Here is a 26,384-nt window from a genome sequence, read left to right as displayed (position 1 = left end):
TGGCATCATTTCAAATTCAGATTCAGATTAGTTCATTGCTATATACACCAGGGTGCAATGAAATTCCTTGTTTATATGAAACTCGTGTGTAAAGAGTATAAATTGTGATGGCTCCAGCTCCCACATGTGCCGCTCTGATCCTTGTTAATGGCAGACAGGCCAGGAGGAGTGGACGCTCAGCACCATGGACAGCGTCTGCCTATCCAAAAAAAACCCTGCTCCCTGCTCCCTGCTCCCTGCTCCCTGCTCCCTGCTCCCAGCTCCCTGCTCCCTGCTCCCTGGACACTGCTCTGGACTCTCTGCCATGCAGAAGGGACTCGACCTGAAACGTCCCCTATTGCTTTTCTCCAGGGATGCTGCCTGTTACTCCAGCTTTTTGTGTCTATCTTCAGAAAATTCAGAAGCTAGTTGCAGACGAAGGCTCCAAGCCCAAGGTCCAGGAGTGTAGAGATGAGCTTATTTTATATTATGGTGTTCAGTCTGAGCTGTAGTCAACGAATAGATCATGAAATAAATGTTTTTATTGTCAAGGTGATCCAGAACTGAATGCAATGCACTCGAGTTGTGGCAATATCCTTGTAAATCTTCTCTGCACCTTTTCCAGCTTGAAAACATATTTTCTATAACATGGTGACTAAAACTGAACACAATGCTCTAAATGTGGCCTCCTTAATGTCTCACACAACTGTAACCGCGGCCTGTGGATTTCACCATCGATGAGCTCGCAGTCTCGGGTAGAGACTGATGTTGGGAAGCTCCAAAGTTGCAAGAGATTCGACTAGCCCCAACCCGGGGTCCGATTGTCTGGCACAGGGAGCTGCGATTCCCCCGAGGCGGGAGCTTGATCGCCCTGAGGCGGAGGGCCCAACCGCCGGCTACAGGAGCCAAGATTGTCCCGTCAATGGAAGGCTCGAGGCTCCCGACTGCGGGAGGACAAAGAAGGGAAGAGATTTAACTTTTTTTTCCGCCTTCCATCATAGTGAGGAATGTGGAGGAGTCACTGTGGTGGATGTTTATGTTAAAATGTATTTTGCGTGTTTTTTTGCTTTTTATTGGTATGACTGTATGGTAAATTCCACATATGTTGCAAAACATGCTTAGCTAATAAAGTATGATTATGATTATGTTCATGACTTCCCAATTTCTATACTCAATACTCTGACTGCTGAAGGCCAATGTGCTGAAAGTCCTCTTGACCACCCTATCTACAGTGCATTCAGAAAGTATTCAGACCCCTTCACTTTCTCCACATTTTGTTACATTACAGCCTTATTCTAAAATGGATTAAATTCTTTTCTTTTTTATCATCAATCTACACACAATAACCCCATAATAAAAAAGCGAAAATAGGTGTTTAGTAATTTTTGCAAAGAAATTAAAAAGAAATAACTAAAATATCACACTTACATAAGTATTCAGTACTTTGTTGAGGCACCTTTGGCAGTGATTACTGTCTCAAGTCTTCTTGGGTATGACGCTACAAGCTTGGCCCACCAGTATTGGGTCATTTCTTCCATTCTTCTCTGTCAGATTGGATGGGGAGCGTCGATGCGCAGTTATTTTCAGGTCCATCCAGAGATGTTTGATTGGGTTCAAGTCCGGGCTCTGGCTGGGCCACTCAAGGAGATTCACAGCCTTGTCATGAAGCCACTCCTGCGTTGTCTTGGCTGTGTGCTTAGGGTCATTGTCCTGTTGGAAGGTGAATCTCTGCCCCAGTCTGAGGTCCAGAACACTCTGGAGCAGGTTTTCATCAAGGAAATCTCTGTAGGTTACTCCGTTCATCTTTCCTTCGATCCTGACTAGTCTCCCAATTCCTGCTGCTGAAAAACATCCCCACAGCATGCTGCTGCCACCACTATGTTTCACCATAGGTATGGTATTGGCCAGGTGATGAGCGGTGCCTTGTTTCCTACAGATGTGACGTTTAGCATTCAGACCAAAGAGTTCAATCTTGGTTTCATCAGACCAGAGAATCTTGCTTCTCATGCCTTTTGGCAAACTCCAAGCCGGCTGTCATGTGCCTTTTACTGAGGAGTGGCTTCAGTCTTGCCACTCTACCATAAAGGCCTGATTGATAGAGTTCTGCAGATATAGTTGTCCTTCTGGAAGGTTCTCCCATCTCCACAGAGGAACTCTGGAGCTCTGTCAGAGTGACCATCGGGTTCTTGGTCACCTCCCTGACCAAAGACCTTCTCCCTCACTTGCTCAGCTTGGCCGGGTGGCCAGCTCTATGAAGAGTCCTAGTGGTTTCAAAGTTCTTCCATTTAAGAATGACGGAGTCCACTCTCTTCGGGACCTGCAATGCTGCAGAAATTGTTTTATACCCTTCCCCAGATCTGTGTCTCGATACAATCCTGCCTCGGAGGGCTACGGACAATTCCTTCGTCTTCATGGCTTGGCTTTTGCTCGGACATGCACTGTCAACTGTGGGACCTTATATAGACAGGTGTGTGCCTTTCCAAATCATGTCCAATCAATTGAATTTACCACTGATGGACTCCAATCAAGTTGTAGAAACATCTCAAGGAAAATCAATGGAAACAGGATGAACCTAAGCTCAATTTTGAGTGTCATTGCAAAGGGTCTGAATACTTATGTACAGATTTGTAGGTTAATTGGCTTGGTATAAGTGTAAATTGTTCATAGTGTGTGTAGAATAGTGTTAATGTGCAGGGATAGCTGGTTAGTGCAGACCCCGTGGGTCAAAGAGCCTGTTTCCGCACTGTATCTCTAAACTAAACTAATCTAAACTCTTCATTCGTTCCTCTTGACTATAACTGCATCACCAAACATGAAAACATTCTTCACCACTTCTGTAATTTGGTTTCATTTATTTCAATGGAATTGAATTTTGTAAATGATGCAGCGTAATTACTAACAATGGAAGCATTTACAGAAAACGGAGTCTAGTAGTTGGGTAGCTTTTGAGGTGAGAACCATATTAATCTGAACCAAAGTGGACTCAGTGCTGACTCCGCTAAACTGCGTCCAACCTTTCTTGGAGGACACCAATTGACCTGGTGTGTCTCTAGTACAAGAGATGTTGGCTCAGCTCAATAGGAAACTGATTATTCTTTCTTTGGATATCTGCAAAATAGGTTGGAACAGTGAATATTTTGTCAAAAATGTGCTACGGCAATCTGGTGGTGCTGTGGTAGAGCTGCTGCCTTATAGCGCCAGAAACCCAGGTTTAATCGTGTCTACAAGTACTGTCCATACTGAGTTTGTACATTCTTCTCGTGACTGCGAGGGTTTTCTCCAAATGTTCCAGTTTCCTCCCACACTCCAAAGATGTAGAGATTTGTAGCTTAGTTGATTTTGGTAAAAATTGTAAATTCTCCCTAGTGTAAGGATAGTGTTAGTGTACCCTGGTCGGCATGGATTTTGGTGGGCCGAAGGGTCTGTTTCCACATGGTATCTCTAAACTAAGATTTACTGACATCCCATGTTTTGCATTTATGCTTCAAATTTGATCCTTTCAACATAATTGATAAATGTTGAAGTTTGCACTATTGGTTAGCAGTCTCAGCATATAATCACTTTGGCATTTTTGGCAATTTAATTCACTTTTTTGACATATTATATTGCTGTTAATGCTGCTGTGTGCCTTGAACTTGAAAAGAAACCTAACTAGGTTATGATGACAAGGAAGCGGTGTGCATACAGCGATATGATTATTTGAGCACTAAAGGTTCTGCAAAAAAATCAATTTGAATAAAAGTGGTCCATCAAAACAATCAGCTTTTATATGAGCACTGGATCACACTGCCAATGTTTATTGATGCAGCTCTGATGATGACATGAACCCTTGTCTGTTTTGCCCATTTCTGCATTAACGTGTGTAGGTTTTGTGAATGGATGTTTGGTTGTCTGATCTATAAATATATGCTGTTTATTTCCATAAGTGTATTGGTATTATGACTGTTAAATAAAGCTGTGTGTGATGTATGACCAGTCAAAAGAGCTTGCATCAAATTTGCTTGAGATGCTAAATGTCAAGTTGGTGACTTGAGTTCAAAAATCGAGAATTTTTCCTTGATAATGTCCAAGAAAATGTAGAGTTATTAAAGCCAATACGATAGTATAAGTTTGAACATATTTATTTCCATGTCCTGGAACAAAATATGTATGTTAAATACAATTAATGAAATGATTTACAATCCAAGGAACTCTTATGCCACTTGTTATCTAAATTGAAATAATATTTCCAATATTACGGACATGGACAATTTATCCATTGACATAAATTTGAAATGGAATTTAAATTCAAATAATTAACTAGATTTAAAGAAACATACTTTCAGTAAAGCATACCATGAACCTTCAGCAAAAATACATTCAGTTCAATGATGACTCCAGACCCACCAATATGGTTGCTGTCTGAAATTTTTTCTCAGTTTGACAGATTGATTGATTGATTGAAAGATGCAGTGTAGAAATAGATCCTTTGGCCCACCGATAGGCCACGCTGACCATCGATCACCCTTTCACACTAGTCCTATGTTATCTCGCTTTAGCATCCATTCACTACACACTAGGGGCAAATTACAGAGGCTACTTAACCGACAAACTTAAATGTCTTTGGGATGTGAGAGGAAACCGGAGCATCCGGAGGAATCCCATACATTTACAGAGAGAATGTGCAAACTCTACATGTAGTACCCATGTTCAAGGATCAATAGATGAATATAACACTACTAGCTTTGATAATAATTCTCATGTCCCAAAAATAAATAGTAAAATCAAGAGTTCGGATGTCTTTTCCTTGAAACAGCATCTAGTTTAGTTTGTTATTATCAAGTGTCCCAAGGTACAGTGAAAAGATTTTTGTTGTGAGCTATCCAGTCGGTGAAAAAACTATAAATTATTACAAGTTCACAATTTCACAACGTATAGTAGAATTAGGCCACTCGGCCTATCGAGTCCACTCTGCCATTCAATCATGGCTGATCTCTGCCTCCTAATCCCATTTATCTGCCATCTCCCCATAACCCTTGACACCTATTCTAATTTTAAAAATGTCTATTTCTGCCTTAAAAATATCCACTGACGGCCTCTCCAACCCTCTGTGGCAATGTTCCACAGATTAACTAGGAGGAATAGGAATACTTTATTGTCACATGTGACTAGGCACAGTGAGATTCTTTGCTTGTTTACTCAATATATACAAATAGCAGCCACCTACGGCGCTGACAAAGTTACAAAGCACGCCGGCTCCCCTTTTTGTCCCATCCCCCCAACAACAGTTGCCCCACACTGAGTCCCCATTGTCCTTTGTTCCCCTCCCCCCCCATTCTTAAATTCTACAATCAAGCCATCCACAGTGTACAGATACAATCAAGCCGTCCACAACTGCACTTAATCGACCATAGAGAATAATCTTCCCACCTCGGAACACAAACACAAACAGCCAGCCTCCATTTCTCCCAAAGTGGTCAAATGGGTGAAATAGGTTGTGATGTATGACACAAAACACTGGAGGAACTCATTTGGTCAGGCAGAATCCCTGGAGAACATGGATAGGGATGCTGCCTGACCTGCTGAGTTACTTCAGCATTTTGTATCTTTCTTTGGAAAACCTGCATCTGCAGTTCCTTGTTTCTACTCTATAGATTGTGATGATTTAGTGAGTCCATTTGACCTCAAAGGTTTATCAGGTAACAGCTCAGACCTCAACTCAAAGACTTGATTGGAAAAATGAATAATCGCAAACAACATTTTAGCCTGAAATATATATTAGAATGTTCATAACATAATGTGTTAATTGTTGTACCATGGAAATTAATCATGTTTACTTTGGAAACTATGTGGAATCTTCATAGGATCTGTGTATCATCAGCTCCAAGCATTGACTGATACTCAAAGGTCAGTTTATTGTCACGTGTACCAATTAAGGTACAGTGAAACTCGAATTACCATACAGCCATACTGAAAAAAAAGCAACAAGACACACAACTACATACAAGTTAACATAATCATCCACCACAGCGGATTCCCCACATTCCTCACTGTGATGGAAGGCAATAAAGTCCAGCTTCTTTCTCTTTACGAACCATCCGCAGTCGGGGTGATTGAAGCTCCCGCGGCCGGCGATCGAAGCTCCCACGTTGGGGCGATCGAACCCCCGCATCGGGGCGATTGAATCTCCTGCGGGTGGAGCTCCACAGTCGGTCTCTAACCAGGGACCACGAGCTCCACGATGTTAAAGTCCATAGGCTCCCGTGGTTGGAGCTCCAAGTTCGATCCCCGACAGGGATCGCCAGCTCCACGATGTTAAATCCGCAGGCTCACATGGTTGGAACTCCTCGAAGTCGGTCTCCAGCAGAGGCCGCCATCTCCACAACGTTAGGCCGCAGTGAGGACAGAGATATGATACGGAAAAAAATTGCATCTCCATTGAGGTAAGAGGTTTTAAAAAGTGTCCCACAACCACCCCCCCCCCCCCCAACACACACACATAAAACAAGCAAAAGAACACTAAAACTTACATTTAACAGGGGATGTTCATGTTAAATTTTATCGTGTATTGTGTTCTTTTTATTCGTATGGGTGTGTGGTAATTCAAATCTCACTGTAGCAATTGGTGCATGTGATAATAAATGTCTCTTGAACTCGTGAACTCTCTTGAACACATCCTAAAAAACAACAAAGAAAGAAGGGACGAGACAGACTGTTGGCGAGGTGGCCATTGCGGGCACCACCCGATACTTGAATAAAATCTATGCATGTTGTGCAAGCAGCACACTCAAACCAGCAATCAGATAGATCCAAGTCAGAACTGATTAACCTGTAAAGCTAAAAGAAAGGAAGGCTTTGATTTTCAGTCGATCAACTGCTTAGCCTAGACAATTGGCTATAGATTTACAAAAAGCTGATTCAAGAACATCATGTGTAGAAAGGAACTGCAGATGCTGGTTTAAACCGAAGATAGACACACAAAGCTGGAGTAACTCAGCGGGACAGGCAGCATGTCTGGAGAGAAGGAATGGGTGACGTTTCGGGTCGAGTCTGAAGAAGGGTCTCGTCCCGAAACATCTATTGTCTATTGTCACCCATTCCTTCTCTCCAGAGATGCTGCCTGTCCCGTTGAGTCACTCTAGCTTTTTGTGTCTATCTTCAAGAATATCAAGAATGCTCACTTCCAAGATGATGCTAAATAGTGGAGGCAAGATCCCATTTCCATTGCGTGCACCAGGTGCTAATAATGAAGTCAATAGATATTCATTAAGCCATGGTGCTATAGAGATAACTGATTCAAAATTATACAGTTCTGGATAAATACAAATTTAAATAGATTTGCAGTGGACTTCTGTGTAAATTTTATTATTATGCTCGAGCTCCCTAGAGAAACGGTGAAACATTATTTACTTAAAGTGGGCATTCTTTCAGCTTAGCTAGCTGATTGCTGAGTAGTAACTCAAGCTAGCATTCTCTTGTATATTATTTGTCATTTCAGCTTAATTGGGCATAGAGATTGTTATCCGTTGTCTTCAATTCTTGCTTGCAAATATGTTTTGGTTGAGGCAGGGAACCATGCAATGCCCATTATACTGTATTAGTAATTATTATTATTTGATGTTATATATTGAGCTACTGTTTATTGGGTGAGTAAATATGTGGTAACAGACTTCTAAATTACATTAGTATTGCACATTAGTATTTTTTATTGAGCCGTGGCACAAGATGAATAAAAATGCTTAGATATTTCCTTGTGTAATAGTAGATTTGGTGCTGCTGAAAATTCTGAATGAAAAATCGAAATATTACTTGGGTTTTTATAGGTTGGATTAGTGGATATACACAAAGTGTAAGCAATTCAGATTAAAAAAGATTTAAAGATGGAGCTATTTTTGTAGACAAAAAAATGCCAGTATAGTTATCGTCCCTTGATGTTGGTGTCTATCGTAGGTTGTTGTCCTATAAGCAGCTTAAACTGTTTAAGGGCCTGAATCATTGAATTTAATTAATACATGTCGTATTAAATTTTAGTAATCTTTTTGTAAGGTTAATAATTCTAAAATTTAAAAAAATCTAGTTTTCAATATTTTAGAGGTCTGGTGTACATGGTCACATTAAAAGCACTGGGTTATTAGTGAAGGATTGACACCCTTTGTTGTTGTTGAAAGCAAAGATTATAGAGGAGCAAGATAGACCACTCCTCGAAAAACGCGTAGTATGACGTGTGTGATTGTCGACGCCATTTTATTGAGCATTTTATTGGGCTGTCATGGCGTCCTCATCTAAATCTTCATCTCACTGCTCCGCTATCAATTGTTCTAATCGTAAATCTAAACGACCAGACCTGTCATTCTTTAGGTTCCCCGATAAAAAAGAAAGGTTAGAAAATATTATTATTATTTTTTGTCGATATTCTGTCGTGAAAATGTTATTTTCTGTTCTCCCATCAACGGCCATTGTGAAACTAGGTTTGTCGGTACATTAGAAAGTTAGTAGACTTATTTTTAATAGATCTTTACTTACCACTATAATAAAGACAATTTTAACACTTCTGTACGTTTTTGGTTTTGTTCTTGTAAGGGATTGGTCTCCAAAATATGGCCCGCGGGACACATTAGGCCCAGTGACCACGAGATTTTTCGAGCTCAGATTCAAGTCCGAGAACGCGGCGGCTGTTACCCGTTATAGCCCTCGAATTGTCGAGACATCACAAGCAAAGATCACAAGCCCGCCGTGAAGAAGGGTGCAATCAAAGATTATACAACTCTGCTTTATCATCTTTGGGTGCAATGGTGGGCCGTGGCGTTCGGCGGCGGCGGTTGCAATCAAAGATACGAGAGGAGCTCTGCTCTATAATCTTTGGTCGGAATGGGACGGCTGAACGTTATAACATGCTATCGTTCCACCCTCCCTCTCCCCCTTCTCCCTCCTTCTCCCTCTTCCCCCTTCTCCCCTTCTCCCTCTCCCCTCTCGATCCCTCTCCCTTCTCTCGATCCCTCTCTCCCCGCGTGTCGCTTAAAGAAATGGTGGCCGTGACGTTCCATCACGTACTACACGTCAGTCCATTGGATTTCGGAGGAGCGGTCTATCTTGCTCTGCTATAAGATCTTTGGTTGAAAGTGCTGTTCATTTCTTGCATGCTAACAATGGCTCACATTTTCACATTTTCAGCTTACAAATGTTTTAAACTTGTGTTTTAAATTCAGACAGCAACATAATCTGAAGCAGCTGCTAATCAACATTATCTGTGTATTTTATGGGGCACTGTGCAATGTATCTGATCGATACCAAGCTGCAATGTAACTCTGGCTCTGTAGCATGAATACTCCTACGAAAGTTCATGCTCCTAACAGCTGCTTAGAATTATTCAATCACACTTCTGCCTCATTTTGCAAAAATAGACAGTATTTCCATTGCTGAATTAGAAATACCCCTTTCTTCTCCTCACCATGCAGCCACCACCATTTCCTTTGATGTTATTTTATTTAACGTGATTTTCTCATTACCTTGTTATATTTCCATCTTGTAGAGATGGATATGGTGCAATAGGTAAGGGGAGAGGATTTTGAATGAATGGATGAATGAATGAATACGTTTATCGGCCAAGTATTCACATACAAGGAATTTGCCTTGGTGCTCCGCCCACAAGTGACAACATGACATACAGTGACAGTTAAGAATGATACTTAAAACATTAAACATTAATAATAAAACATTATTGATTAAACATGTGAATTAAATAAAATACCAGAGCTAAAGGAGGCTACAGATTTTTGGTTATTGAGTAGAGCTACTACTCGTGGAAAAACGCTGTTTTTAATGTCTGGCTGTGGCAGCTTTGACAGTTCGGAGTCGCCTTCCAGAGGGAAGTGATTCAAAGAGTTTGTGGCCAAGGTGAGAGGGGTCAAAGATGATCTTACCTGCTCGCTTCCTGGCCCTTGCAGTGTACAATGCGTCAATGGAGGGAAGGTTGCAGCCAATAACCTTCTCAGCTGATCGGACAATTCGCTGCAGCCTCCGGATATCGTGCTTGGTGGTTGAGCCAAACCGAACCATGATGCAGAAGGTGAGGACAGACTCTGTGATGGCCGTATAGAATTGGACCATCGTAGAGTCTGTGTAGTAGCTCTGGCACAATGGTGTTGAATGCAGAGCTAAAATCAACAAACAAAACCTCGCATAGGTCCCCTGGCGGTCTAGGAGCTGGAGGATGAAGTGCAGGCCCAGGTGGACTGCATCACCCACAGTCTATTGGCCCAATATGCAAACTGCAGAGGGTCCAGCAGTGGGTTTGTGATATTTTTGCCTCATAAGTCTGCTCTGTAGACTAAGTGGGACCCGTTGGGTCCCAGCATCACATGGGAGGGCTGGTCACCCTACGCAATATTCCAGCTCTCCACCAATTCCAATATTGCTGGCCAGTGGGGGGCTTTCTGTTGTGCTAGCATGGGTGTTGTGGGCCGAAGGGTCTGGTTTCAAGAGGGCTATTATGGACATTGTGGGCCGAATGGATTCTTGGGCTGGCAGCTCAGTCACCGAGGTCAGGCATCTCAGCCACTGAGGCCTGGCAGTATAGTCACTCGGACCTGGTAGGCTGGCAGCTGGGAAACTGCCAGAAATTCTGCCCAAAACAGGTGACAGACTGTGAGAGAGAAGGGAGAGACGGTGGACTGAATGGATTATTGGGCTGGCAGTTCAGTGAGTCATGGCTGGATGGTTGGCAGTTCACTTACTCAGGGCTGGTGGGCTGGCAGTGCAGTCACTCATGCCTGGTACGCTGGCAGTTCACTCAGTCACCCCTCCTCCCTTCACCAACCCACTCTGCTCCTTGCCATTCCCCTCCCCCCACACATTCAGTGCATCTCCCCACAACCTCCCCCCATTCACTCTCAGTGGCTCTCCCACAGAGCAGCCATTCCTGCCTATTAGGTTCCCATTGTGATGAAGAATACACAGGCATCAAAAGTGCAAAAAGGATTTATTAAAGTTTAAAATATGAATGATTCTTAAAATATAAGAACAATTTAAATGTTAAAGATGAGAATTATTAAGTTCTTTCTTGTTGTGTCTCTTGTTGTGTTCTGTTGCTCACTGCCTTTTGATGACTATTTCCTGTTGATAAAAAGAGACAATTTAATATAGAGAGATTCAGCGGTCAAATTTTAAGAAAATCTGAGAATTTATCTCAGAAGTCATCATTCAACGAAGCACGCTTTTAATGACAACATTCTTGGTCGATGTTCCATCCTTCAGGAAAACCTTGACATTTCCCTTCATCTTTCCGCGGCCAAGAGCCACATATAGTTGTCCATGCTGAAATACCGGTTTGTCGAGGTAGATCAACACCTTCTGCATTGTTTGTCCTTGTGCTTTATGGATCGTCATAGCAAAACTTGATTGAATGGGGAATTGGGTCCGCTGTAGGGGAATGTCTTCACCTTCTGTCAAAATGAGTGCTATCCTAGGAATGAGAACAATGTCATCTTTGAAGGCTCCCATGTTGATTCTTGCAACCATCAGATTATTGTGTAGCTCTTCCACAATCATCCTCGTTCCATTGCATAGCTTTGGCGGCTCCAGGTTTCTCATTAATATGATTGGAGATCCTTTTTTCAACTCCAATTTGTGCGGTGGTAATCCAGAGAGTTCGAGGAATTCTGTTGGGAAGTGAGTATCATGAGTTCCGTCAGTGACAGCATTGAAAGAAAAGTACTCCTTAACGATTCCAGGAAAGCGTTTGATGCATGTAGAATTGATGCTTCTCATGGAACCATTGTGAGGAACCAAGATACAATTCTTGGGGACTAATTCTGCAGGATTGTCAAATGTGGGATAGATTAAATCATTGCCATCCTCCAGTATTTCTGCTGATAAAAGCATGTCTTGTGGAATTTCAATTTCATCGTCTTCATTCTTTAAAATCTTGTCTTCTCCAACTTTCAACAAAAATTGAGAATAGTCGCCTTCTCCCTCTGTCAATCGCATATTTGTGTGCAATTGAAACTTGGTGAAAAGTGTCCACAAGTAGGATTTCTTGATGCAGGCATTTTCAAAATCAGCATCGTTTCCCCTTTTCACCACAGCAAGTAGTTGTCGAAAATTGCCACAACAAACGATAAGAATGCCGCCAAAAGGCTTATGTTGCTGTAGACATCTTGAAGAGTTCTGTCCACTGCTTCAAAGCTTTCTTACCTAATCATTGGACATTCATTCCAAACAATGACTTTCACTTGCCTCATGAAATGTGTCGTCTTAGAGATCTTATCGATGTTGCAGAATGTATCCTCGGCCACTTGGATGGGTATCTTGAATCGAGAATGTGCAGTTCTTCCACCAGGCATTAATGTAGCTGCTATCCCAGAGGATGCTACAGCAATAGCCACATCACCTTGACCTCTAACCTTTCCTGACATGATGTCGAAAAAGCAGCCTAAAGACAATTTCTTGCCCAATTTTGATAATCCCCATTTTAAAAAATAAAATCTTGAATATAATTGCAGTTTAATTACCAAAATGTTATATTTGGAGGAGACTTTAATTGTGTTTTAGATCCGTATTTAGATACATCTATGCAAAAACAGAGAGGTAATATGAAATCCAAAACTAGTGAACTCTTAAATACATACATAAAAAAAACAAATATAACAGATGTTTGGAGGATCGCGAATCCGGCTGGAAGGGAATACTCGTTTTATTCAATGGTACATAAAACATACTCACGTATAGACTATTTCCTAGTCGATACAAAACTAATCCCCTATACTATGAACCCAAAATAACACACCAACACGATTTCAGATCACTCCCCGTTAACTTTCTTTTTAAAATTGGAAGGAATGTATAAGAATAAATAGTTCTGGAGGTTTAATCCTCAAATTTTAAAAGACCCGCAAGGGAGTATATATCTAAAACAACAAATGGATGTATTTTTTGAGAAATGATACACCAGATATATCGCCCACTTTATTATGGGAATCCTTCAAAGCATTTATTAGAGGAGTCATAATTTCATACCAAGCTTTTCAAAATAAAAAGAATAAGAACGAACAAAGACAGTTAGAAGAACAAATCAGACAACTGGAAATAGATAACGCTAAAGATCCAACTATGGATAAACATAATAAAATACTGATATTGAAATTTAAATTAAATTAATTCTAATCAGCAAAAATTATAAGACTATTCCAAATTACAAAATAGGAAGAGTTTGAATTTGGGGATAAACTCCTCAAACTTTTAGCACGCCAACTGAAAAAACGGGAAAAGGAACACACTATTTTAAAGATTAAATCAGATAGAGGGGAATTATTAACATTACCTAATGATATCAATAAAAGATTTGCTCAATTTTATCAGAATTTGTACACATCCAAAACGTTAACAGACAATAATAAAGTTACATAGTTCTTGGACAATTGTAATCTTCCAAAACTAGAGTTGAAGGAACAAGAGGAATTGGGAGCACAAATTTCAATTAAGGAAATAGAAGACACAATTAACTCATTAAAGAATGGAAAAACACCAGGACCAGATGGATTTAGTAATGAATTTTACAAAAGTTATTATGACATAATTACACCACGTTTACAGAAAATGTATACATATGCTTTTAAAGAACAAACCTTACCTGAAACACTAGCAGAATCAACGATTACATTAATACTTAAAAAAAGATAAAGACACAGAAGAACCCGGATCATAGAGAGCTATTGTACTGTTAAATACAGATCAAAAAATATTAGCGAAAACACTAGCTAGAAGACTAAGCAAGTATGTTAGTAAATTAATAAATGCGGATCAAACGGGGTTTATACCCAAGAGCTAATCATCTAATAATTTGAGACGTCTGCTCAATATAATGCATTCACATAAAATTGAAGAACAAGAGTTAACAATTATTTAATTGGATGCAGAAAAAGCATTCGATCAAGTGGAATGGGACTACATGGTTAAAGTACTGCAAAAATTATTATATAATAAGCCTACGGCTAGAATATTAACTAATAACATATTATCTACAAAATTCCAATTATTAAGGGGCAATAGACAATGATGCTAATTATCACCACTGTTATTTGCTTTGGTAATTGAACCTTTAGCTGAAAGATTTAGAACACATCCGAATATCCACGGTTATAATACAAAATATTCAAATAATAAAATATCTTTATACGCAGATGATGTACTATTGTACATCACAAAACCCCAAATTAGTATACCAAACATATTAAACCTAATTGAGGATTTTGGATCTTTCTCAGGATACAGAATAAATTGGAATAAAAGTGAAATTATGTCGATAAAACCGAAAGACTCAACACACCTCTCAAAATTCCCTTTTAAAATAGCTACAGAAAAATTTAAATATTTGGGAATTGAAATCACTAGAAAATATCAATCTATGTTTAATGCAAATTATAGTCCTCTACTTAAGAAATTAAATACTTTAATCAAATTCTGGAAAACGCTTCCAATGTCTTTAATAGGTCGAATAAATGCTATAAAAATGATCTTTCTACCACAAATTTTATACCTATTCCAATCAATTCCTATATACCTACCAAAAAAGTTTTTTTTTAAACTGGACTCAGACATTACAAACTTTATATGGGACTATAAATCCCACAGAATACAAAGAACTCACTTGAGCAAACCCAAAGAATTGTGTGGTTAGCACTTCCTAACTTTATGTACTATTATTGGGCAGTAAATATCAAAAATATGATTCACCTGCTGGACAATTCTGCCCAGCAGGTGGATTGGATTGTAATGGAGAGAGATGACTGCTCCCCTTGCAATATTGGAGCAATCCTCCTCTCACCAATGAACCTGAATAATACAAATTATAATAAAAATCCAATTATACACAACACAATTAGAACTTGGAAACAAATAAAACATAACCTAAAATTAAGAAATCTATCTGTTATCTCCAATAGTTAATAACCCTCTATTATAGATAAATAATTTACACAATGGGACAGAATAGGAATTAAAACGCTCGGAGACTTGTATGAATGGAAAATTATTATCATTCCAACAATTACAATTAAAATATAATTTGAGAAATAATCACTATTTTAAATATTTTCAAATATGTGACTATCTGAAAAAATATACACAAGATTATTATAATATGCCACCAGATTTACTGGACGAAGCAATGAAGACAAAGGCTGAATCAGCAAACTTAATATCATACTTGTATAACATCATTTTAAATATATAAATACCATCAACCGACGGTATTAGAAGAGACTGGGAACAAGAACTAGCTATAAAAATTTCAAAAGAGAGGTGGGATAAACATTTACTATAGTGCATAAATGCTCGATTAACGTAAAACACACTCTAATTCTATTCAAAATCTTACACAGATTATACTATTCAAAAACCAAAATAAGTAAACTTTTCCCTAACGTCTCACCTATTTGTGATAAATGCCGATCTCAAGAAGCTACTATAGCGCACTCATTTGTTATTTGTATAAAAATTCAAAAATTCTGGACTGAAAATTTTGAAATCTTCACAAAATTATTAAAAATGAAACTGATACCAAAAGCTGAATGGATTATCTTTGGAACAATGGAAGGTAGCCCTGAACTAAATGTGTTTCAAAATAATCTATTTAATTATGGGCTAATAATGGGAATAAAGCTTATACTTAAATTCTGGAAAAACGCTCCTTTACCAACAATAAATATGTGGATTTCAAACATGTATAAGGTGCATCAGTACTTTAAAAAAAAAAATGTTGTCAGGATCTGGTAAGGGGGGGATGAAAAATACGAAGTTGGTATATCCCTTTTGCGCGGTTTTCATACTAGAGCTTTTGTTTCTTTTTCTTTCTTTTCTATGGTCTATTTCTTAACTTTTTTCCCTAACTCTTTTTCTAATGTTTTTTTTTTTATCACTCTTTTACACTAACACGACTCTCTCTCACTTTCTTTACTTTCTTTATTTCTATATTTCCTTAAAGCTTAAAAAATGAAGGGGTACAATAAATGCAATAAGATATATGTGGCTTGGACTACTGTAATTTACTGTACTTCTAATAAATAAAAAAAGACAATTTCAGTTGTTAATGAACACTGAAGAATTTGTGCAAAAAATGTTTTTGAGGCGGGGCTGTAAAGGTGGGGTGGGGGGTAGCAAACGTCGTGCAGCCAAGCGAGGGGAACAGCTTCAGGCCAGGGCTCTCGTGAGCTGATGACAAAGGGGGGGTGGTGGTGTCCTCCAGCGGGGGATGTGGGCGGCTTCAGTAGGGGGCAGGAGGGGGAGCATCCTATAGCCTGGCGGAGGGCAGCGTCTTGAGGTGGGGGATGTCAGTGGAGGGGGGGGGGGGGGCGGTGAGCGACTTACTCATGGCCTCTGGAATCACTCACTGCCTTGGGATTAACTCATGGCCTTTGGACTGACTGACTGACTGACGGCTTGCGGACTGACTGACGCCTGACTTTTGGAGTCACGTCCGACTTTTGTAAATTGAAAACTAACTTCCTGTCATTCGTCAGGCTATTAAACATAACAAATAAGCTCTGAACTATGAAAGACTATATTATTTGTTATTTGTTGATCATACACACCCTCCACCTCACACAGACACACACACACACTCATTCACCCACACACACACACTCATTCACCCACACACACACACACACACACACACACACACACACACACACACACACACACACACACACACACACACACACACACACACACACACACACACACACACACACACACACACACACACACACAGTGTGTGTTCAGTATTATTCGCAGCTCAGAGAGCCATGACCCTCTCACTTCCTCCATCTGGCAGAGACTGAGTGAGGCACAACATTTCCGGGTTTTATAGTCCCTCCCCCCTGCCGCCAGTGGGTGCAGCAGAGAGAATGGTGAGTTTTTAAAAAACATTAATATCTCTCTGATTTTCCATCGATGGGAAAAATCCTCTGGTCCAGTCCGGCGGAGGGGGGCTCTGAGTGAGTTGGCCAAAAATTACGGCCGTTGGTGGCGGCGTTCTCTCAGAAATCAAAGCGCAGCGAGTCAGAACCGGTCAAGTTCTAGTAATATAAGATTTCTAATTATTTTTCCACATAAAGCAGGTTTTGATAGCTCCTGGTTTCCTAATAGTCCCCATCCATACTGCAAATAACACCCCTGATAAAATATAATTTTATCCTGAAAAAGACAATCTTGAAAATGGTTGGATCTAGATCGAAGCTATCAAATACTTATTTAGTATCAATACTCTAATAGAATCTCAAAATAAAATGTTTACTTCTACTTGTGGGAAGACTAGACATTTGTCGGGTACAAGTAAGCAGGCATATTAATTGGAATAAAACATTGTCCTCTCTCCGGCCCTTACTGTCTAACCATATCTCTTTCATCATGTCAGTTTTCAGATTTTGGCATCTGTGCAACACTAAATTGACTGTATTTGACGACATTGGAAATGTAAGTGATGATGCCACCATCCAAGATTCCAATAAAGTTATGTCGCATTTAATCTGACATAATAGTAGAAGAACTATTAAAATGAAATAAATCAGGCATAGGCCCAGAGTTTGTGTTTGTAATAAAGATAGAACTGGCAGCATTCACAGTCAATATTCAATGAAACAGACAGCATCTTCACAACTTTAATGAATGCATTAATATGAAAATCTCAAAGTTGATTCGTTACTCTACAGGAGAATGCACTGTTTTCTATCTTCTCCACTACTTTGAAGTGCAATCACTTAAACTATTATTTAATTGGGAAATCATATTTAGTTGCATGTCACTGAGAGGTTTTAATAAATCAGATTATCTCTGCAAAAATATACAATGAATCTGATGAATACAAAGCTGCAGTATATCTCTAAGCATATCTGAAGCATAACGTTTCTTAAAGTTCATATACCTGTCAGGAGCTTAGCATTATTTAGCAACCCTTTACCCCATTTTGCAACAAAGACAATGCTTTAGGATGTGTAGGAAGGAATTGCAGATGCTGGTTTAAACCGATAGACACAAAATGTTGGAGTAACAGCGGAACAGGCAGCACCTCTGGAGAGAAGGAATGGGTGACCATTCGGGTCGAGATCCTTCTTCAGACTGAGAGTTTTGGAAACACTAACTGGAAAGCGTTTGTAGCCCAGGCCACCCTTGACTCCCACACGGACATTGACTCTTATACATCCTCTGTTTTGGACTTTATCAACTTCACCATCAACAGTGTCACCTCCCTCAAACGGATTACCACATTCCCAAATCAGAAGCCATTGATGAACAGCGAGGTCAGGCTACTGCTGAAAGCACGGGACACCGCTTTCAGGTCAGGCGATGCCCGAGCCTACAGTTCATCCAGGGCTAAACTGAAGAGGGGCATCAAGAAGGCCAATCATTGCTACAAGCTAAAGCGGCCTTTTCACGGGGCGACTTGACGCAAGAGTTAACCAGAGTTTAACATCGTGGGAACCTCGTGCGATAACAGTACGGCATTCGTGGACCACCGTGGACCACCGTAGCGCTAACGGCAGGTAATCGTGTAACTTGGTCACTCGGGAGAAAATTCAAGAAAGTTTGAATTTCTCCAAGAGTGACTTGTACACTTGTGGTTGAGCATTGCAACATTATATGGACGTAGTGGCCAGTGCGATATCCGTAATAACTCTTGCGGGTACCGTGGGAACTCCTGCGAATGGTGAACCCGGAAGCTGGACAGAGGGGACAGAAGGTGAGTAAAAATTGTCTTCTTTGGGATTGAATTTAAAAAATAAATAAAAATAAAGATTTGCATCCGCATATGGACATCAACTTATTCATGAGTTATGTTAATGAGATTCAAGAAAATAACTATAATCTTTAAAAGGGACTTTAAAAGGGACTTTACTGAAAGTTTACGCATTTTTATGGTCCGTGAGAAATTTTTCACATGTACTTCTTTGAGAGATACAGGTCGGAGTCCTCGCCGACTAGCGATCGATGCCTTTCCGAAGCAGGGTCCGGAACGCTACCAATCAATGTTGTACAGAGACCCGTGCAAGGAGTGAACTGCACATGCTGGTTTAAACCGAAGACAGACACAAAAAGCTGGAGTAACTCAGCGAGTCAAGCAGCATCTCTGGAGAAAAATAGCTGATGTTTCGGGACGAGACACATCTTCAGACTCAATTCCGATTAGGCTGTCTGAAGAAGGGTACCGATTCGAATCGCCACCTATTCTTTTTCTCCAGAGATGCTGCCTGACCCGCTGACTTACTCCAGCTTTTTATGTTTTTCTTCCCAGATCTGACTTACCTGCTGAGTTACACCAACATTTTGTGTCCTTCTGTGCGTATTAACCAGCATTAACCAGCATCTGCAGTTCCTTTAGACATTACCTAACTTCAGATTTTAGAGATATAGCGCGTGGGAACTCCTGCGAACGGTAAACCCGGAAGCTGGACAGAGGGGACAGAAGGTGAGTAAAAAAGGTGGTCTCAATATCGACAAGGGAACATGTGTCCTTCGAGGACGTCCCACCTAATTGTCATTGTTGGATAATCTTTTTAACAGGAACACTTGCAGAGATGGCTCCCAGAAAATCTCAAAGAAAGGGGGTAAAGCGTGTCAGAGATGTTTTTGCCATGCAGGAGAATGAGGAGGAGATGCAGCAAGAGAGACAGGTGGAGAGGCAACAGGAGATGCCACAGATAACACTGCCTGTGGGCTCCTTGGAGCAGGGAGAGGGTGAGCAAGGTGGATTTCAGATTGCCTCCCCAGTAGCCGTTGTAGGAATAGCCTCTACAGACGCTTATGTAAAGGGAAGATGGCAGAAGGTAAGGCCATATGACTTCACCAGGGAACAAGTGGGGGAACTTGTAGAATGGTACCAATTTAACGAGATTCTCTACGATAAATCCAGAGAGGATTATAGAAACAGGGAGAGAAAAAGGAACCTGCTGGAGACGAAGGCTGCCAAGTTTCCCGAGTGCTCATGTGAGTTTATATAACGATATATAAGTTCATCAAGAGGAGAACCATTTAATGTTATCCAAGATTTAAAAACATACATTGCTATTGATGTAAAAGTGCTGTGTTTGCAGTTAACTTAAACTTCTCTTATAAGTCTGTCTGTGCCCTGCAGCTGCAAAGTAAAAAAGTCGCAGACAGCGCGTCAATGAAAAAAACCACCATCCTGTCCTCGAAATTACTTAGTATAGGCATGTCTCCAAATGAGCCAATTCAACCAAGGGAGGATATTTATAGTGTGTGAAAAAAAAAGTTACATCATTTGTGTCACGTGTAGTTCACGATGTTCATTCAAGATTTAACGCGAAAGCTCGGGAGACGGACAAGTCACTCGCACAAATAACAGAAATGCAGAGTACCGTGGGAACTCTTTATCTACCCCCCGTTATATCGTGCGAGACTCGTGCTGGACCACGACCACTTCACTCTGGTGACATCTTGCGTCAACTCGCCCCGTGAAAAAGCCCCATTAAGGATTGAGGAGCACTTCAATAACAACTCCGACCCCCGATGCATGTGGTAAGGCATCCAGGCCATCACGGACTATAGATCCACCAACACCACCCCCACATCCAGCGACGCCTCCTTCCTTGAGGAGCTTAACCACTTTTATGGCCGCTTCGACAGGGACAATCTAGAGATGGCCATCAAGGCTGTGCTCCCTGCTGATCACCAGCCCCTCACACTCACCCCCTACGACGTGTATGTGGCACTGAGCAGGATTAATGCACGTAAAGGCTGCTGGCCCAGACGGCATCCCCGGGCGCGTCCTCAGGGCCTGTGCTACGCAGCTGACAGACGTCTGGACTGACATCTTCAACCTGTCACTTGCCCAAGCAGTTGTCCCCGCGTGCCTTAAAACCACCTCCATCGTGCTGGTGCCAAAACACTCCACTGCGGCGAGCCTCAACGACTTCCGCCCAGTTGCACTTACTCCCATCATCACCAAGTGCTTCGAGAGGCTGGTCTTGGCACACCTCAAAGGCTGCCTACCTCCCACACTGGACCCCTATCAGTTCGCCTATCGCACGAACAGGAGTACGGAGGATGCCATCTCAACGGCATTTCACTCCGCCCTCTCCCACCTCGACAACAGAGACCCCTACGTGAGAATGCTGTTCATCGATTATAGCTCAGCATATAATACCATTATCCCCTCAAAACTGATCACCAAACTCAGCGACCTGGGCATCGACCCCTCCCTCTGCAACTGGATACTGGACTTTCTAACTAACAGACCCCAGTCTGTTAGGTCAGACAAGCACACCTCTTCAACCCTCGCCCTGAACACCGGCTTTCCACAATGAGTGTGCTGAGCCCCCTCCTCTACTCCCTCTTCACCTACGACTGCACACCTGTATATGGTACTAACACCATCATCAAGTTTGCAGATGATACAACGGTGATTGGCCTCATCAGCAACAATGATGAGTCGGCCCATAGGGAGGAGGTCCAGCTCCTAGCAGCATGGTGCGCTGACAACAACCTGGCCCTTAACTCAAAGTAGACCAAGGAGCTCATTGTGGACTTCAGAAGGTCTAGGGGCAGCACGCACACCCCCATCCATATTAACAGGACGGAGGTGGAATGGGTTTCCAGCTTCAGGTTTCTGGGGGTCAACATCTCCAATTACCTCTCTTGGACCCACAATACCTCAACACTGGTCAAGAAGGCTCACCAGCGTCTCTTCTTACTGAGGAGACTAATGAAGGTCCATCTGTCTCCTCAGATTCTGGTGAACTTCTACCGCTGCACCATCGAGAGCATCCTTACCAACTGTATCACAGTATGGTATGGCAACTGCTCTGTCTCCGACCAGAAAGCACTGCAGAGGGTGGTGAAAACTGCGCAACGCATCACCGGTTCCTCACTCCCCTCCATTGAGTCTGTCCAAAGCAAGCGATGTCTGCAGCATCGTCAAGGACTGCTCTCACCCCAGCCACAGTCTGTTTACCCTCCTACCATCCGGGAGGCGCTACAGATTCAGATTCAGAGGAGGTGATACAGAGATAAGGAAGTGCTTTAGGTTGTTGAATTAGAAGTGCTGTTGAATTAGAAGTGCTGGTATTTTCCCTGCAATACAATCTACTTTTCTAATATAAGCCACTGGATCCATGTGGACTACTAATCGCCCATTCATGAACACCATTCATGAACCCATTCTGGAACACCTTGCCGCTGCACATCAGACAGGCCCCCTCACTGTCCATCTTCAAATCCTCCCTAAAAACACATTTTTATTCTTTGGCTTTCGACACTGGCTGAGGCATTGCTCCTGTTCTTAGTGCTTTTAATGTCTTTTAATTTTTAGTGTGTTTTTTATAGTCCTTCGTTTTACGGTTTTTAATGGTTTTTAATGGTTTGTAATAGCTTTTTGTCCATGAGTTCTCATGTACAGCACTTTGTGGCAACTGCAGTTGTTTAAAGTGCTTTATAAATAAAGTTATTATTATTATTATTCATACACAAAATGGCCATTCACACTAATGCTGTTATCCCACTTTCTCATCCACTCCCTACACCTTAGTAGGAATCTACAGTGGCCAATTGCCCTTCAAATCTACACATCATTGGGATGTGGGAGGAAGCTGGAGCACCGGGAGAAAACTCATTAGGTCACATGGGGATTGTGCAAATTTCACACAGACAGCATCTGAGGTCAAAATCAAACCCATGTCTCTGGTAGGAAAAAACTTCAGATGCTGGTTTAAATCAAAGATAGACACGAAATGCTGGAGGAACTCAGCGGGGCAAGCAGCATTTTTGGAGAGAAGGAATGGGTGACCTTTTGGGTCGAGACCCTTCTTCAGACTAAAGAAGGGTCTCGAACTGAAACGTCACCCAGTTCTTCTGTCCAGAGATGCTGCCTGTCCCACAGAGTTACTCCAGCTTTTTGTGCCTACCCGTGTCTCTGGTGTTGTGAGGCAGCAACTCTACCAGATGCACCACTGTGTTGCCCTTATAGATGTGTACATATATATATATATTTTAAATATACATTTTTTTTTTGGTATGCCTCAGGGTTTGATGCTGGGCCCATTACTGTTTGTTATCTATATTAATTATTTGGATGAGAACATATATTTCAAGATTAGCAAGTTTGCAGATGTTACAAAAGTGCATGGTTTTACAGATGGTAAAGATAGTTGTGAAAAATTGTAGCGGTTCTTGATCGATTGGCCAGGTGGGCTGAGGAGTGGTTGAGGGAATTTAGTACAGAGAAATGTGAGATTTTATATTTTGGGTAGTCTAACATGGGCAGGACCCACACAACGAATGGTAGGGCTCTGGGGAATGTTGTATAGCAGAGGGATCTAAAAGTGCAGGCGAAGGTGGAGTCACAGGTGGATAGGGTAGTCAAAAAGGCTTTTGGCACATTGGCTTTCATCAGTCCGAGCATTGAGTATAGAAGTTGGGAGGTCATGTTGCAGTTGTATGAGATGTTGGTGAGACCACATTAAAAAAATTAAAAAAAAAAAGAAGAAAAATGACACAACACATTATAGAATTCAACATGAATGTCCCCCCACAGCAGAATCAAAATTGTCCACTGAGGGAAAGGCACCAGAAAGTTCAGTCCTCTTCCTCTGTGATCACTCGAGGTTGGGGCCTATTTGTGGCCTCCGCAGCCAGTCCGATGTTTTCAGGCCCTCTTGCCGGGAAGATGGAACTCTGGCGTTGGGTGAACACTCCTCAGCGGCTTGGAATGTCTGGAGCGGCCGCTTCCTCCCCGGAGGCCGCGGCACCCAAAGTCTTCAGGCCGCGCTGGTTGGAGCTCCGACTCTGGCTCTCGGATCCCAGGCTCTGCGATGTTTTAAATCCAGCGCTGCCTGCAGCTGGCAGCCACAGCTCCTCGGATGTTGGAGTCGGCGGTCACAGCACTCTGGAGCTTACCGCACGGCGACCCGGGTAGGGCATCGCCCGCTCCGTGATGGTGTCCCAGCGCTGTGCCGCCGCCGAAGCTGGAGTTTCGGCTGGTCACAGGAAACGCCGCTCCAGTCCGGTGGTAGGCCATGAGGAGGGGGCGAAGAAGCAGCTCGGAGGGTAACCGCCTCTCCGACCAGGTAGGGAAAAGGAAATAAAGTTTCCCCCTTCCCCTCCCCCCACCCAACACATAAAAGAAGACCTCCAACAAACATAAAAGAAGACCTCCAACAAACATTTTGTTTTTAACAGGACTAAAAATAAAAATAAAAAAGGGTGAAAGGACGGACTGCAGGCAGAGCAGCCATACACAACGGCGCCCTACTCCTGCAGTCCGCCATCTTACTGCACATGCACATTGTCACATGCACAAATATTGTATGAGGGGTGATCTTATAGAGGTATAAAAAATCATGGAAGGAATAGATTGGGTGGATGCACAGTTGGGCCTGTTTCCATGCAGTATCACTCTTTGATATATAATAAATTGTGTTTAAAAATATTTAGTTTTGAGCAGTGTATTACCAATATTTTCAACCAATGTAAGTTCATCATTATTTTGTAGTCGGAGTTAGGTTTGACATTGTATTAAGAGCTGCGTCTTTTGCTTTAATTTATGCATGAATAATTTACTGTGATTCTTTAATTTGGTTGGCCACAGCCCGTATGATGACATCAGACAGTGTTAGTTGATAAAGATCCGACTAAACCGATGCCTGATATTAGAGCAGATTGGTAAAACAGAAGCTCATTCCACAGTGATTGCTAGATCTCTATGGGGAGTTTTCTTCAACATCAGAACTGAGTGCCATTGCTTTGCACTGACAGAAAATTCTGAGATTTTATCCTTGATTTTCTGTAATGTTTAATATTTTCATTTCCATGCCAAATATATATATATATTTGGAATATCAGATCTTGGGCAAACTTCAGAGTGCTGGGTATGGTTTGTAAGGTATGTTCCTCTTCAGAAGTATTAAAGGCTGGAGAGGTTACATTTACCCAAAATTGATAGGATTACCATTTTTGACAGATCTTTTGACAAACAAATGTGTTCATGTCTGCAATGCACTGATAAAGTCTCATTATAAACATTGTGTATCTGAAAATTGCAAAAAACTGCTATTCTTTGTATTTATGCACTAGAAGATCAATGTTTTCCAGAGTGATATTGCCATTTCTGGATCATTTTGCATCACTTAGAACATTTTATTGCACACTCCTTGACACCATTCACTTTAGTTTTACTGCCAGGTGAACAGCTGTGTGGGGGAGCAACACGGGAGATTTAAAACACAGTCATTAGTGTCTGGGAGTGACTGCATCTCATGGTGTATAAAAGGAAGGCAGGCACCAGGAGTGGCCTGTTGGGAGCTGCCAATTTGGGAGAGGCTGTGTTCAGAAGTTATAGGAGTAGAATCAAGGGCCTGTCCCACTTGGGCGTCATTTGCGCGTCACGCAGATGGTGCGCGGAGATTTTGTACATTCCAAAATCCTGGGGCACCGCTCGCCTCTGCCTACGACACCACGCACCATGCACGCATCATGACGTGTAAATGATGTAGTGTAAATGATGCGCAAATGACGCCCAAGTGGGATAGGCCCTTTAGGCCATTCAGACCATCGAGTCCACTCCGCCATTCAATCATGGCTGATCTTTGCCTCTTAATCCCAAGTTCCTGCCTTCTCTCCATAACTCTTGACACCCGTTCTAATCAAGAATTTGTCTATCTCTGCTTTAAAAATATCCACTAACTTGGCCTCCACAGCCCTCGGTGGCAATGAGTTCCACAGATTAACTACCCTCTGACTAAAGTGGTGAGGTGAAGTGTTCTGTTTAAGGGTAAGTGTTGAGACTTTAGCTCGAGAGGCTTTGGCCAGGAGCCTGAGGGGAGAGTGAAGGCAAGATAAAGTAAGGAATTTTTTTCGTAACTCTTCTTCAGTCTACGTCCTACAGGGATGGCAGTTAGGGAACTAGTATGCCACTCCTGCTGGATTGGGGAATTCAGGGAGATTTTAATGCTCACTGAGAACTCCACCTGTGGGAGCTTCTTCCAGCTACAGCTCCTGACTGATTGTGTGAGGGAATTGGAGCTGCATCTCGATAACCTCAGGATCATCTGGGAGACTGAGGGCTTCAAAGATAGGAGTTATAATGAGGTGGTGACACCTAAGGTACAGGCAGAAAGTAGAGGGGCAACCACCAGGAAATGTAGTAGGTAGAGAGTGTAGGAATCCCTTGTAGCTATTCCCCATTAAAAAAATATACAATTTTAAATACTGTTGGGGGGGTTGACAGTTGATCAATTGACAGCAGCAATAGGATCTGAGGGAATTGAAGGCAATATCTCCAAGTTTGCGGATGACACTAAGCTGGGGGGCAGTGTTAGCTGTGAGGAGGATGCTAGGAGACTGCAAGGTGACTTGGATAGGCTGGGTGAGTGGGCAAATGTTTGGCAGATGCAGTATAATGTGGATAAATGTGAGGT

Source organism: Amblyraja radiata, chromosome 1 (assembly GCF_010909765.2).
Source record: "Amblyraja radiata isolate CabotCenter1 chromosome 1, sAmbRad1.1.pri, whole genome shotgun sequence".
NCBI classification, from domain to species: Eukaryota; Metazoa; Chordata; class Chondrichthyes; order Rajiformes; family Rajidae; genus Amblyraja; species Amblyraja radiata.
The sequence above is the reverse complement of the archived record's forward strand: the minus strand, read 5'-3'. Positions refer to the sequence as shown.